This window comes from Rhamphochromis sp. 'chilingali', assembly GCF_963969265.1.
Source record: "Rhamphochromis sp. 'chilingali' genome assembly, chromosome: 12".
Taxonomy (NCBI): Eukaryota; Metazoa; Chordata; class Actinopteri; order Cichliformes; family Cichlidae; genus Rhamphochromis; species Rhamphochromis sp. 'chilingali'.
The window spans coordinates 10,719,670-10,731,809 of record NC_137939.1 but is presented as its reverse complement, the minus strand read 5'-3'; positions in this window follow the sequence as shown (position 1 = coordinate 10,731,809).

Sequence of the window (12,140 nt, the reverse complement as noted above, 5' to 3'; positions counted from 1 at the left end):
ACCGCATCATTGTAAAACAAGTTATACCAGAGACTGAGTCACCCACAAAACTAAAGAATAAGGTTCATTACATCTGCAAGACACAAGTAAAGGAAGTAACATTTCCAGATGTAATCAAAGCACTTGAATCAGACTTTACAGAGAGAGCAGTGGAAGAGACAAGCATTTCGCAAGAAGATGTCCGCTTTATTACAAAGCTACAAGAAGGAATAAAGCAAAAGCTAGATGGACACTATGAAATGCCACTGCCTTTCAAGGGCGACAGGCCAGATCTTCCCAATAACATGCCAAGTGCAATGCAACGTTTAAGTAGTCTCGAACGCAGATTCAAAAGGGACCAAAGGTACTACACAGACTATGCAAATTTTATGGCGAACATGATAGCATGTGGTGACGCAGAGAAAGTGCCGGAGAAAGAACTCTGTAATACACCTGTTTGGTATATCCCCCACCATGGGGTATACCACCCTCAGAAGCCCGGCAAGATACGTGTAGTCTTTGACTGCTCTGCACAATATCAAGACACTTCGCTGAACATGCACCTGCTTACAGGGCCTGACCTCACAAACACTTTGGTGGGAGTGCTCTGTAGGTTCAGGAAGGGCTCCGTTGCTGTAATGTGTGACGTGGAACGCATGTTTCACCAGTTTCATGTAACACCTCAAGACCAGGACTACTTACGCTTCCTGTGGTGGGAGCATGGTGACCTAAGCGTTCCACCCTCAGTCTTTCGAATGAAGGTTCATCTCTTTGGCGCTGCTTCTTCTCCTGGCTGTGCCAACTTTGGGTTAAAACATCTAGCCACGCAAGGTGAGGGAAAGTTCACTCCAAACACTGTAAGGTTCATTCAAAGGAACTTTTATGTAGATGATGGACTTGTTAGTGTTATGTCAGAGTCAGAAGCCATAAAACTAGTCCAAGAGGCAAGAGAACTGTGTAGCACAGGTAAACTAAGATTACACAAGTTCATATCAAACAGTGAAAATGTGATAAAGTCATTGCCGAGAGAAGAGTGTGCAGAAAGTATTAAGGATTTAGATTTGGCACTTGGAGAGCCATTAATGGAGAGGGCTCTTGGTGTTCAGTGGTGCGTTTCTGCTGATGAATTTCAGTTCAGAATAACTGTAAAAGAGCACCCAATGACAAGAAGAGGAATTCTGCGCACAATAGCATCAGTGTATGACCCACTGGGATTTGTGGCACCGTTCATCCTAAGAGGAAAGCAAATCCTGCAACAGTTATGTCAAGAGAAAGTTGGATGGGACGAGCCACTCTCAAATGATCTCAGCACACAGTGGGAATCCTGGCTCCTAGATCTTCAAACCCTGTCAAAGGTGAAAGTTCAAAGACATGTCTTACCTGCAAACACAGACATTGCACAGTGTGAATTACACCATTTTTCAGACGCTAGTGTGACAGGCTACGGAGAGTGTAGTTATTTAAGAACAGTAACATCAAAGGGTGATGTTCATTGTGCCCTAGTCCTGGGAAAGGCACGTGTAGCCCCAACCAAGGTCACTACTGTCCCTAGACTTGAATTAACGGCTGCAGTAGTTGCCGCAAGAACAAGTGCAATGTTAAGAAATGAACTGGAGATAAGTGATCTTGAAGAACACTTCTGGACAGATTCCAAGGTAGTGTTGGGATACGTGAATAATGATGCAAAGAGATTTCACGTGTTTGTGGCAAATAGGATTCAAAGGATACGGTCACTCACAGACCCACGACAGTGGCATCATGTACCATCTGAAAGTAATCCTGCAGACCATGCATCAAGAGGACTCAGTGTCCAACAGCTACTCAACTCTAACTGGTTTAAAGGTCCAGAGTTTTTGTGGCAAAGCGAGCTACCTGTTGAAAATGGCAAGTTTACGGAAGTCAAGCCCAATGATCCAGAGCTAAAAACAGTACATGTGTTCAACACCAAAGTAGAAGAAAGGAGAACAATACTAGACCGTCTCACCAAATTCTCAGACTGGAGAAGAGCGGTTAAAGCTATTGCTCGTCTACAGAAATTTGTGAAGGATTTTAAAGGACTCACCCAAACAAAGGGTGAAAACACAAGTGTTGAGGACAGACAAAGGGCAGAACTGTTCATAATAAAACTTGCACAAGAAAACACATTCAGCAAAGAAATCAAGGACTTAACTAGAGGAAAGGACATTCAACTGAAGGATAAGACACACAAGCTGTACAGCCTAAGTCCATTTGTTGATGAGCAGGGAGTGCTCAGGGTGGGAGGACGTTTAACAAGAGCAACTCTGCACCCATATATCAAACATCCTGCCATTATTCCCAAATCAAGTCATGTGTCGTCTTTACTTATTAAACACTACCACGAAAAGGTGCAACATCAAGGAAGAGGAATAACTGTCAACGAGCTGCGCTCCAATGGACTATGGATCACAGGATGCAGCAATGCAGTTGCTTCTCACATCTACAAGTGCACAACCTGCAGAAAGTACAGGAGACATACTCAAGATCAACGGATGTCCGATCTGCCAGAGGATAGAATGGAAGCAACACCCCCATTCTCCTACTGTGGCATTGACTGTTTTGGACCTTTTTATGTAAAAGAGGGTAGAAAAGAACTTAAAAGGTATGGTCTTCTTTTTACATGTATGTGTTCTAGGGCAATACATATTGAAATGCTGGATGACCTTACCACTGATGCCTTTATGAATGCATTACGTTGTTTTATTTCTATTCGTGGACATGTAAGACAAATTAGGTGTGACCAAGGTACTAATTTTGTTGGTGCTAAGGGAGAGTTTTTGAATGCACTAAAGGATTTTGACAAAGAACAGTTGAAACAATATGGATGTGAGTTTGTTCTGAACACCCCCTCTTCAAGTCACATGGGAGGTGTTTGGGAGAGGCAAATTAGAACTATTAGAAGTGTTTTAACTTCTATTTTGGATCACACTTCTAAGAGACTTGACAATTCCTCACTCAGAACATTTCTTTATGAAGTCATGGCTATTGTGAATAGCAGGCCATTAACAGTAGAGAACCTAAATGATCCAAATTTAGAGCCTCTTACACCGAATCATATTCTCATGATGAAGTCCAGTGTTATTCTACCTCCTCCTGGTGAATTTGTGAGCCAGGACCTGTACCTAAGAAGGAGATGGCGCCAAGTTCAGTTTTTGGCCAATGAATTCTGGACTAGGTGGAAAAAGGAATACCTTCTCAATCTTCAACAGAGACAAATCTGGCAAAGAGATAAAAGGAATGCAAAGGTGAATGACATTGTTATTCTCCAAGAGGACAATTCTCCAAGGAACAAGTGGAAATTGGCAAGAGTAACAGAGATATATCCAAGTGCAGATGGAAGAATTAGAAAGGTTAAGCTTTTGCTCAGTGATTCAACCTTGGATAAGGATGGCAAAAGGACTGTCAAACCAGTGTACCTTGATAGGCCAGTACACAAAACTGTGTTATTGCTAGAAGCAGAATAAATGCTAAATTGTAAACATGTTCCTATTATAATGTTTAAGTAGAAATCACAATAGTTTTGTGATTTGGTGGGAGTTTTACTGCCTTACTTTCAGTTAATGTATTTTGTTTTGCACTATGCATATTTTATATGCCATTAGGTCATTTATTGTGAAAATTCTCATGTAGGAACTATTGTACTGCATTTTGGTTCCACTGGTGCACCTGAGGGAGATGCACGCCCATGTTGATGTGTGAGCATGGCAAGTTGAAGCAAGAGAAGCCAATTTAATTCAGAGAAAGTTGTTTCTTAAAAGTATCTGTAAAGTGCTCATTTCTGCCTCAAAGCATGGGTCAGCCAGCGAGGTATGTTTGTATGTTATATAGATCATTTTATGTCTTTAATTCACTCGTCTTACTATCTCATTGGATTTTATGTTATGTTTTAGTTCGACGGTGGCGTAGTTTGTGATCAAGGTGAAGCTGTAACAACCCCAAGATCTTACAACTAACATTAAAGCCAACTTCATGCCATCAGTAAAAGAACTCTTTATTGACTTTAAGAAGAGGTAGAAGTGATAAAGAAGATGATGTGCCAAAAGCCTGCCAGATTGCCACAGTTGCCAGTTTTTCATGTTTGTCATGTTTGCCAGATGGTTGTGGACCGGGTCTAGGCTTGCGTGACCTGAGCCTTATTCACTTGATCCTACATTGTTACCAGGATTGTTACATGCCCAAAATGGTGGAAAAGTATATATAAAACCTCAACAGACTGCTAAACTACTCAGAGTGTATCTTACCTCTTGTCCTATAACAGCAAGCCCCCTCCTCAACCCTGAATTGGTCAAGTGGTTAAGACAATGCATGGTTGGACAAATTACCCTCTTCTTGAAATTTAGAAGCATCTTGTGTATTTTTCTAATAGTGGAAAATGTCAAGGTAGCTACTTTCCCCATGCTTTCTGCACAGATAATAACTGCTTGTCTCTACAACTGAGCCGGTAACGTCTCTCTTTCTTTAAGTTTCATTTTTCAGGCCTGCAAATAAAGTTCATACCATCAGTATAGCTTAGCCCAGCCTTATTCAGACCTGAAGGATTTTTTTTTCTTTGCTTATTTTGGATTCATTACAAGATCTGCCTTTTACTCTTCTATCTCATTCATAAGGACAGACAAAACTTAAAGCGCTCCCAGTTTTTTTGCTTTTTCTTTTCTTTTCTCTTCAGAGGTTGGAAAAAAAAACATGTGCCAAGCATAACATGAATGCTGGGAAATACCTCTCTGATACAAGGGAGGACAATCTGTCATCCAACATGGTGACTTAGAGCGAGTGTGAGGGACTTTCTGTGGCTTGCCTGCACATGTAGCCAGTAACTAAAAGTCTCACTCCCATCTTTCTGAATAACTAAGAAATCACAGTTTAATTTATTGTGTGTTACGGCCTTGTTCTGCCAGAACTCCCACTGTGCAGGGCATTGAAACCATAATATTAGCTCTACAATCACATGATAGACTGAGCATACTGAAAACCACTGTCTGCAGATTGACCACTCTTCCCTCCCTTTCCTGCCACTTCTGATCTCTTTTTGTGTTTTGCCACAGAATCACCAAAATAACCCTCTTGGCTCCGTGAAAACGCACCGACCTAAACGGCTGCCACGCCCTCCAAAAAAGATGGGAAAATTCAGACGGCTTTTGCTGGCTAATGGCTCTGGTTACTTGGCCTGCAGCGAAGTTAGCGAGGTCTCTCAAGGCTACATCAACAGGAAATTTCATTAATCCAGAGCTGGGATGAAGTAGTTCACCCCCTTCTTTATTTAAGGCTTTGCCAGACTTTCAGCGGACCACCTCGGCTGTCCTGTAGAGAAGAACAGGAGTGGGAGGCCTCAGGGCTGACTAAACCTTCCCCTCCATGTGCTCCCTAATTGGTTTAATGACTGTAATTATCTGCTGGGGTGCATGTTGTGCCGGGGACGATTAATGGCCTCCAAAACATATGCAGACAGGCGGAAATTAAGAGAGGGGGGCACTGAGACAAAGAATAGCTGTGCAGAAGAAAAGAGCCGTAAAGCTGCAGAGGGAGACACGTCCTGCTGGTTAAGAGAAACAGAACAATGACACAGCACTTTGAGCTTTTTTCCTTTTCTCTGTGGGACTTTATTGGTTGAAATCTTCTACTAAGTTAAAAAAAATCTTAATGAGATGTAATCTGAGACACATATGGACATATAAAACATATGCCACCCATACAGTTAAAAGGTAAAAGTTAACCTTAATGATGTGTTAGAAAACATCTGTATATGAACAACCACGTATATATTAAAAAAAGAGTTAGGTTGCAGTACCACAAATGCCCTGTAGGTGCTCTCTTTAAGAGATTTTCCTCATAAGCGAGTTAAAAGAATTGGTATACAACATTCCTCTTGTTTACTATCACTGGGGAGACTGACTGAGTAAATGCACATTTCTGGAGTTACAAATAGCAACACATGATAAAACTGAAAAGGACCTATTTTCTCTAATGGTTGAAACAGGAACTGACTGACTCTAATGGTGGATGCAACACCTAGAGGGAGATTTAAAAAGCTTCATTATGACATAGAGGATGCAGGTGATTTCCTGAGGTGCTGGAAGAGGCCTGTAGCTGAAGTTGTGTAGGTGCGAGACAGTGAGCAGACACACAAGAAGTGAATATCAAAAGAAACTTAAAACCCAAAGAGAGGAGCCTGGGAGGAAATGAGTTCCACTACACTACAGCAGATAATGTGACACCGTCTGGGTGGAAGAGCCAGTTTTGATATACAGCAGGCTGGTAATTAGTTGATGCCAGCCATGTGTGCCGGTAAAGGACCTGGCAGGTACTGGTGAGTATAGTCACGCCGCCAGAAGTCCAGACAACCAAAGGTACGCAGAGCAAGAGAAAGACAAGAGACAGAAAGCAAAGAAACCAACAGGTCAGCGCTGGAGGCATGAGGGGGGTTGTGATGTTTTTCAGTTAATCAATAAACTGTTTGATGTGAAATATTTGTGCAATATCTTCAAAATTATAATCAGGTTGTTCCAAAAACTCCCTGAAAAGCCTTCAGTTGATCCAAAACGCTGCAGTGAGAGACTACAAAGAGAGAGCATCCTGGCTTCTCTTCACTGGCTTCCTGTTAAATTCAGAATTCAATTTAAAATCCTTCTCCTCACACATAAGGTCTCGAATAATCAGGCCTTCCCCGAGCCTGATTCTGCTGGAGATATCTTCCTGTTAAAGGGGAATTTTTCCCTCCGACCATCGCCAAGCGCTTGCTCACAGGGGGTCGTCTGATTGTTGGGGTTTTATAAAGCGCCTTGGGGCAGCTGTTGTTGTGATTTGATGCTATGTAAATAAAATTATATTGAATTAAACTAAAAAAAAAAAAAGATTCCCGTCAAAATTACTTGCACATTTGTTCAGCCGTTAAAAAAATTCTTGTTTTAGTTTGTATGTTATGAAAAAGCAGTAAATCTTCCCATGTTAGAATAATGAGGGAACGCTCAGCTAACGATTAGTCGACTGTGAGAATATTTAGATAGATTCACTGTTGATGTCTGGGGCTGATCTTGGGAATTATTGTTCCATTAAGAAACTTATAGCACAGCTGACCACTGTTTATAGCACACAGCAAGTATGTGACCTGTAGAAATGGAGTGTTTGTTTCCAGCTGTTTAATATTATTTTCATACCTAAATTCTTGTATGTAATGGCTACATGTTTATGCTGCATCCCATTATCTGTGTCTGGCTGTATTTGGACCTTCCCGTATTTGTTTTTAGCTCTGTGTATGCTAAGAACCACGGACCGCCCGAGTCAAATTCCCTGTGTCAACATACTTGGCCGGCAGTTCACTTGGCTGTTTTAGGCGCATGTCTCCTTACGCGACAGGTGTCTCAGCCTATCAGAGCGGTCGCCATTCAACCCATTCGACTGGTCTGCCCATGTTTACTTCTCTTTAATCAAATCTGGATTTTTCTGGCTCCAGAATCATAAAGCACTACCAGCGAAGCGTAAACTCTAATCTAGTCTATGAAAAGAACCATTCAGGATCCTGTAGATCACATTTCAGACATGTTTTTGTAAAATGTATTACCTTGTAAGTAAAAATTAGACTCAGCCATAAGACAATGTATTCCACATGCACAACTGCACGTATTTGGTCTCTGTTGATTTTGCTGGCATTGTACTGTGCAGTGATTCAGTCAAATCACAAATGACTTTTCTCCTTTAATGCACGCCGAGAGCCTTTAACCATAAACTGGACTGCTTTAATCCATTCTCACAGTTGACATCTGTTTTGAATGGAAGCACATGTTTAAATCTGTCACATGTGTAGTTAGACAGTGACAAAAACTCATCTTAAAATTTGAAACCATGTCTGCACCTATACAAAGAAAGTTTTTCCTGTATTAATGGGACGTTGTCGCCTTATTTACTGTCTAGCTTTTGGTTTTATTTACTGTGTTAATTACAAAACCTTCTTGTATACTGCAGCAGCCAGAAAAGCAGCATCATGATGTGTACCAGAGGTGGGCCAAAGAGCTCTCTTTAAGAGAGTATTGATACCAGCGTTGGTATTGGTATCAGATCGATACTCGTTCAGTAGGATCGATACTTGGATTCTGTCCTCTAAGTTCAGTATATGGCAAACTGAATTGTGTTAAATAAGTTTTTCTCTTTTTTTTAAAGTGAAAAAATATATATCTAACATGCACTATGAACACGTTTCATTTTAACTATAGCTTGCAGCAGAAGTTGACCCAAAGTGCTTTAGGGAATATATAAAAAGCTGAAAAGTGGGTTTTGTTGTACTAACTAGCTATGGAAAGTAAAACATTTAGATTTTATGATTTAGTTTATAGATTTAATGGTCATTAAAATGTGTTCCAAGATTGCAAACTGATGATGATTTCTGTCATAAGTCATAACACACTGCTCTCCTCTGCTTAAGCTCTCTTCATAGGCTGAAAGTATCGGTGTCGCCAATATTAGCCCGGCATTTACAAATTTGCAGTATTGCAGAGCACTAATGTGTTCATGGCCCTTCTTTGTGTGTGTGTGTGTGTGTGTGTGTGTGTGTGTGTGTGTGTGTGTGTGTGTGTGTGTGTGTGTGCACGCTCACTCTAAGTGAATGACATCAGCACAGTGATTATCGCAAATGTGCAGTGACTTTAGGGTCGTCGTTTCAAAATATACAAGGAGCCTGTGGAAAGACGAGGCCAGCGGCAGCAGCATGTGTTACTGTTCTCCACTCGCCCCCTCATGTCCCCTGCGCTAACATCAAACAGATCCCAGCAGTGCGGTTTGGGAAACGCTTGATGCCGGTAATAATTATTTGCTCCTCAGCTACTATCCTATTAAACAAGTTCATTAAATCGTTTAATTCCAGCAGCTTAGTTTGTTTTCACGTGGATTAAACCTGGAGAGGAGCTTTGGCAGTGTTCAAAGAGCAATGTTGGATCAGGACATGTAAGATGTTCTAGTTGAGAATGCGGTGAAAATGGGAAAATTGAGGGGCTCGGAGGAGAGTTAGCTTAGCAGAATAATCTGCAAAAGCCTGGAGTGCTGCTGAGAGGAACAGCAGCGGAAAGACGCAGGAAGACCAATATAGACAGAAATTGGAGCGTGTGTTTTCTGGTCAGGAACCCGATGCTAAAATTAGCAGGGATGTAAATTCCTGAGCGTTGCCAGTTTTCAGATCCACGCGTGACACTGAGAGTTGCCAGAAAAACAACACAAACAAACAACAGCAACAAAAAGTAAAGGAAGGGCGGCGGTATAGGAAGAGGTCATACATGAAAAAGTGCCTGGGTAATGTTTTCCGCCTTCCTTACTTCTTTTTATTTCTTTTTAAATTGACCTTCGCCCCGAGAACAAAGACATCTAACAAGCCACAAGAAGGAGGGAAAAACTCTGAAAGCGAAAGCCACGGCCCCCACGCACAACAGTCCTCAGGGGGAGGCTCGGGCCCTGGACGCCAAGCCTTCAACATAATCACCACACATGCTATTGTGGCCTGCAGTAAAGCTCTGGTATGGCTCAAATCTGCAGCTAACCCTTTCCACCCCCACTCTCACCACCAGGCCTCTCTGTCCCACCTCCTGCTCTTTGTCTGTCTCTCCATGCATCCCTGTCATTTACAGTCCTAATGACAAGACGCAAACTTCCACACATTCAACCCTCGGCGAGCGAGGATAATCGCATTACAGCCGACGACAGGGACGTAAACCGAACTCAACTTGGTGGATTTGCATAAATCCAAACAGTACAATCAGCAGTTAAACTGTGTGGCTCTGCTCTTCTTTTTCCATAGCGGCTGGAAGGGAGAGAGACAGAGAGAGAGAGGGGAAAAAAATCCACCTCGCTGTGAAACACTAAAGCCATGGACGGAAAATAGTGGAATACTTTCTCAGTTTACAGTCGCCACATAAAGCCAAGACTATTTCTAGGCGTCCTATTGGTTTAACAGAGGCAAGAACACACAGCCAGCTGGAAGTCAAGGACAAAGACTCGTGAGGGACTTAGCGGCAGATCCAAGTTCCCATGCTCCGGCCCTGTAGGGTCTTTTTCTTGCTACTTCACTGACCTGCAGATTAATTCAATATCTAAATATTGACATTCCTCCTTGTAGTGTGTGGCTCTTATCTGAAGAGTGCATTTAAGTCCCCCCCCCTCTTTACATCAGTAAATCAAAGCTGATAAATTTTCAAAATGTGGGCGGCAAGGTTAGAGTGAGTCAGATAAGGCGCAGTGGATCAGTCAAGGTGAAGTGAAAAGTATGGGGCATGTCTAGACTTGCTGGATTCTTGGGCTTGTGCACGGTTACATTTTATTGGTAATTTCTGTCCTCAGCAGGTGTGTGAATGTAAAAGAAACTGATACAACATTCTCCTGTTTCAACACCAATATTTCTATTTCCCATGAAGGTCACATAGAAAGGAGCTCCAAATATAAAACGGCCTTGATGTCTTTTTCAGTGATCCAGTGATTTTATTTATAAGTTTGCTGGGCCGGTCGTCATTCACGGTTCAAATGTGGACTGACGCACAGCAGACTCTGAGGCCTGAGACGGTCCCGTGTAAAAAATAAATAAGGAAAAAGAAAAAAGGAGAAATTATAACCCTATCGTTTACATGAACGGACCAGCAAAAGAAAAAAAAAAAACTGAACCTGGCTCAGTGCACTGCGCTGATCAGTTACATTTATGCAAACCCACATTCCTGCTGGAAGAAATGCCTTATTCATTCTGATGACTAAAAGAAAAGCTCAGATGTTAACATACATGACTTTATTTTATAAAATCCTGTCCCACAGCCTTAGAAATAGCTGATCTGTAGTTAGTGCGTTCTTATTTTCAGGGCAGAGGTGAAAATTACAGTATTAGAAATCATGCTGGGACTTTTTTTTGCATAGTTTTTTGGTTAGTTTAGATAATGGTGCAGACACTAGAGCAAGAGAGGCAGTATCACAGGTGTGGAAGAACCAAGCAGCAACCTGTGGTGCATTGAACAATGAAAACAATGCAGAACCGCAGCTCCTAAACTGGACACTTAAGGCCAATTTACCAGTTTACAGGCTGGTTAGATAAAAACAAAAGAACAGCAAATGTCCTTTGTCATGGCTTAAACTTCTTATTACTCCCCCATTTATATTGTATTAAGGCTTAAAATTAAGACAATTAAAAGCGTGGCTGCTTTCAGTGACAGGTAGGTGCTGTTTCTGTGTTCTGTTGTATTACAAGACACTCTTAATAGTCACCCTTTCAGCTTCTCTGGTAAGCACATTTTGTTTTAAGCCTGTTTTTCGCCAGCCCGACAGTCTTTGTTACGCTGTCGGGACGGGACAAGAACCAGGAGGAGTCGGACAGACGCAGAGATTGCAACCCTGCCAGCCGCTAAATCAGATTGTCTGAATCAGTTTATTTGGAAGATGATAGTAATCTGTCATCACATGAATTTGCAAGAATGTGGAAACTACAATCTGACCTTTCAACAGGTGTTTTTATGGGTTTTTTGTTCTTTTTTTTAAGATTAGTTTTACTAAACTTGGAACGTCTTGTTTTTTTCCCCCTTTATCAGTCACCGAGTTCAGTGTAGTGATGTAAAAATGATAATTTAATGACCACATTATGGGAAAAGGCCAACATGTAATCAACTGAAACGACCTTCCACTACAACTAACAGAGGGAAATTGTGCACTTTTGTCTCGTATCTCATGCTTAAAAAATGATTGATAGACTTTCTGTGGTGCTAAAACTGATTCTGGTTTTTATGCATGACTATACTATAAGGATGTAAGATTTGCCTTCCTTGTTCTCATATACACACACCAGGATTCAGTAGCTTGTAGAACCACATTGAGCAGCGATATCTTGATGTGATCATTTTATATATGACTTTAGCCTCTTTGTGGGCATTTTTCTCAGCACAGCTCTCATAACCTCCTTTCCCACTGCAGCAATTTAGACAATTGCAAAACCTGGACTTTTGTTTTTTTCCTGTCAGTCTGTTCTGATCGTCGTCCTGACCCAGTTCAATCCAAGCTTTAGCCATCACAGATGGCCTCATATCAGACTCTAGAGTACTTTGATACACAGCGGAATTCATGGTTGACTCAATGACTGCAAGTTGGTCATGTCCTGTGGCTTCAAAACAAGCCGAGATCAGGACTCCTCCATGCCG